Below are 4,845 nucleotides of genomic sequence, written 5' to 3' on the forward strand. Positions count from 1 at the left end.
TTAACAGTAAGTTCATAACCTTCATGTCATAGTTGAAAATAAGATAAAAACTTAATTATCAATTACAATTTTGTTACAAAACATTATTGATCTTTACAACTGATGCTATCATTTTATCAATAAAATATAATTACATGTTTATACGTATATTTTACATATATCTATATGTGCAATAATAGTTATTAAGAAAAGCTAGTAATTTAGAGAAATGAATATCGATAGTGTTCAACCAATTCTTTTAATGATTATCGAACTTTGAAAAGCAGAAAGAATGATATATATATAGACAGAAAAATTTACATACTACTATCACATTTGTAAAATTATTTCAGATTGATTTAGAGTTATTTGATTATTATAAGGAAACACCTTTCTATCTCCTTTTATCCACTGTGGATGATCACGTGACCCAGATCGTACAATGGGCTCAATTAATGGCTGCCGGGTCGCTTGTATAAAATATTAAAATTGAGGTAAGCATACATTAAACGGTCAATCTATACCTGAAACGTGGTCGCACAGAAACCCTGTATGAAAAACATATACGGTCATATACTTTGTTAACATCTGAAAGTCAAAATGATGAGTACAATGGACAAACAGACACATATTGTCGTTGTTCTCGGAAAATTAAACGCATGTATAGCAATTATAGCAATAAAAACTTTAATGTGCAGAATTTTAATGTTGCCATTTATGAAACACTCCAGCTGTTTGTAAAGTTGCATAATACAGTTTCACTTCAGTGTTGTTTTATTTTTCTGGTTCTTCGGGATCATTGATTTCAACACTTGAAGCAAAATGATTACGATGGTCGGACGATTTAATTGCCTGTCACATCTCTTCAAGTCTCACATGGAATTGTTCTTGTTTTTCAGATCTAGACCTAAAAGCCAACAAATATATTAGACTTCACAGGAAGGTGTTTGTATTTTTTTGTTTTCCTGTTTTCTTGTCACTCGCGATCATTAATATAATGCTGTTTCGAAAGCACGAGAGTACGTCAGGTTACAAGTACATTTTGTATAAATATTGGGTAGAAATCATTTACCAACTCATTATTGCCTTCAAATATTTGAAAGAACTTACTGACTTTATCATCTTATAATATTAATCAATGTTATTTTATTTATTTTTTTATTTCAGATTAAGGGACAGAGACAACTGCTACTTTATCAAATGACATGCATATTTATGTATTTCTTATTTTCTATGGAATATCATATGCCAATAAAATCTTATTTTAACACGTTTCTTGTTAAATATCAATTTTCCTCGACTAATTATTGGTTAAAATGAGTTTTACAATTGCAATAATGCTTGACGTTATGGTCATAGTTAATTAGTAAAGTTAACGTCAACCAAGTTTCAAAGTTTTATTTTGTACAAAGGCCTCCGGCTCATATACAACATTTGTGCGGCATATAACAATAACATATGAGATTTGCAATAAGATGAAATTAATGAGAAACATACATGTATATAATACAGTTCTAATACAGAGGAAAGTACTTAGGCTTAAAGTAATAAATAGTTAAATTAAGGTATTGGATGCATAATTTACACTATTTCAAAGGGCATTTAAAACTTTATATTAATAAACTGTACTATATGCTGGACATAAAAACAAGAAAAAACAAAAGTTACCATCTTGTTTGAAAAAGATTGACAATTGATCTTTATGAAGTATAACTTTTGTATCAGTTTTATATAACAACAACAGAGAATATGTTTTTACTATCTGTAGAAAAGTTTTGCTAGTTTCATATTTTTCTTATTGAAAAGTATACATAGTTTTTTATATCTCGAATAAAACCAATGACAAATGTCTTTGAAAATATTTTTAGTTTATTGAGAAAGGACCTGAGGTACTTTATATTTTACATCAAATAAGAAGAGGATGGGGTAAGAAAACCTGTTAGATTTGTCATATAGAATAGGGGCATCAAAATATTTTTAGAAATGGTTATCTTGATACAAATCTAAACATTTCTGAAAAATTGAAAGAATGTTTTCCATGCCAATCTCAAATCATAATCATTTAAAGTTGTTTCTGTATCCAATTTCACACAATTCACAGTAAAAATTATGCATAAAACTTAATATTTTCTTAATTTCAGATTTTATATAAATAATAACAAAAAAATCAAAATCTGGCCAAACAAAAAGAAGAAAAAAGCCAAAAATTGAAAAAAGAAATGCCTCTTCTTGGGTTTGAACCCACTCCCTATCCACTCTTTGTCCTCACTGAAAATGAAGACTCTTCAGAAAGGAGATTCTGCATTAGACATCTAATGATTAGGCTCTCGCATTGTAACAAGACCAGCGATTGGCTAAAAAAAAGGTGCAGAAAGTCTCATGAGATTCATAAGTCTCTTTGATAATTTGTGACTTAAATATTTGCATTTATAAAAGTGTATGCTAGAAAAATTACCTCTTTTACATGAAGGTAGAATTAGGGACCATTTCCAATGGGAAAAGCAATGTGAGTGTCTGACCTTATACCTCTTACACTATCTGAATGGTAAAAATTCATTGCAATCTTTTTATTACATCTACGTTTTGAGTAGCAATCAACGTTTAAAATTTATGCAAAGAAGGGTTAGATGTATATATTTTGATGGAATATAAACTTCTCTGATGTCTTTATACAAAGGACAAAGAAATTTAAAAAAAAATGATATTCATTTTCATTTTCAATAGTATCTTTACAATATTTACAAAGACGCAAGTGTTTAGATATATTTGAATTTCTAGCAGTTTCAATGGCGAGATTGTGAGAACCTCTTAACTTCACGAACATTTTGCGAACATTACTAATAGTTAAACAATCAATATAAGTTTCTTCTCCAAAGGCCTACTTAATATAAGTATAAAAAGAATTCGGTGGTTTTAAATTACTTACACAGTCTTGTCTCCAAATTTCTAAGTATTGATCTTTAAACCTTAAAACATTTTCTACTTTTTGGCTTCCCAAACAAAGCCAAATACATTCATATACAAATTAGTACGTATCTCTTTTTCTAAAACAAATTGTAACAAAGTTTAACGTATCTATCTTCAGGAAGCCTTAACATTTTACAATATTTTAACCATATTTTAGCAGTATAAATATACATAAGATATCTACCTCTTCATTAACATATCATTAACTAGAATAAGAAGTAAAATTGAAGTTCCTGACAAGTTCCTGGCTACTTGAATAATCAAGGTTGGACTTATTTTAATAATTTTTACATTTCGTTATATTATTTTTAGAAACTTGTCCTGTCCAACTTACATATACCGGTTTGAATATCTTTTTTATTTCTTTAAATGAATGACGAGAAAATCGACACATGTGAGTCATCTGACCTGCACTGTTTATTGTATGTGACTGTTATTTTAACAAGCTATCTTTTTTCTTTATCGTATGTACCCATAATCCTATTAATTTCCTTACATGTTTCCAAGTAAATTATTATCAAAAAGAGACGATTCTCTAGCAAACGTGTTGTTTAATCATAAACACCACAATACAAAATTGGACCAAACATTTTTAAGGGAAAAATCAACTATACAAAATATTGTCATGTATTCTCGCGGCTTACTTTTGTTTTTTAGTTTACCTGTCTTAAGAGGTCTCATCACGGTAAAGAATTAAACCCAACTTTTGTTACCTAAGAAATAGTTCTTTTACTTGAAAACGTCTGATTTTTTGACTGGTCATATTAAGTGTAGCTTATTTACTGTAAAGAGTATTGAATAGAGTGGACTAAGTCCATAAAAACAACACACAAATATTAAATTCATTCCTTTCTTAATGATTGTGAAATTTTCAATACGTTTTGCATGTCAATGTCCTTGAAAGCACATAACTCAACTTTGTTGCCCTTTTTACAATTCCGCATAGTGCTTATTAGAGGGACATACCTCAAAAGCATGTCTAAAGCACAGTATGCACTGTGGGTTTCCCACTTTCTCTACTTTTTTTCTTAGCAAGTGTTGGAGGCATGCTTCCTAAACTTTAACTATTCTGAAATTACAAATGATTCATTTTAGTGAAGGTCTTGAGCGCTAAAATACCCTTATTTGGTCTTTACAACCTACGATAAACAACAAGTAAACATACGAGTACGTGTACTGGTATGGAATGAAAATAGTGCAACGCGATTGTGTCTTTTAAATATGAAGAAAAAGAACTGATTAAATATTTTAAGATGGCCTGAGTCAATTAGTTCTTAATCTTAAAAAGAAGAAAAAACACACAGGACCATTTACATTTTGTTATCAAGTTGTTTACATGGTCTACTACAGAGCAGGTATAATCATTAAAAAAGTCGACAATGTTATATTTGTATAATTTGTTCAATACATTGTCTTTTATATAACATGTTTTGAAAAATACAAGTCTCGAAAATATATGAAAAATATGTACAGCCGTTTTTCTCTCTCTTACTTGTTATAATTTCGTTTTATGGTGGAAATGATTTTGCATCACGTTTGCCAGATGTTTATTGTACTGTCTTTATTTTCGAATTATCCACGCGAATTTATTTTTATCAAAATGTGAAAAAGAGATTTTTTATAGGGACATGCGATTTAAGAAAACAGATAACTTGTATAACAAAACCTGGCAGCACGCTTCTCTTTTTAAGTGCTGGGTAGTTCAATAAAATCAATATAAAAGGGGGCATGATTCTGCAACTGAAAATAAAGTTAACGAAAAAGTTCAAAGTCAAAAACGGGGCATTACTGAGAAAACAATGATTGATAAAATTACCTGCCCTTTAGAAATGCATTCCAATTTAAATATATGTAACAAGTATTCAAAGTTTGAAGTGATTACTGATAGTGAACATGTAT

Source organism: Ruditapes philippinarum, unplaced genomic scaffold (assembly GCF_026571515.1).
Source record: "Ruditapes philippinarum isolate M1 unplaced genomic scaffold, ASM2657151v2 ctg355_1_1_1_1, whole genome shotgun sequence".
NCBI classification, from domain to species: Eukaryota; Metazoa; Mollusca; class Bivalvia; order Venerida; family Veneridae; genus Ruditapes; species Ruditapes philippinarum.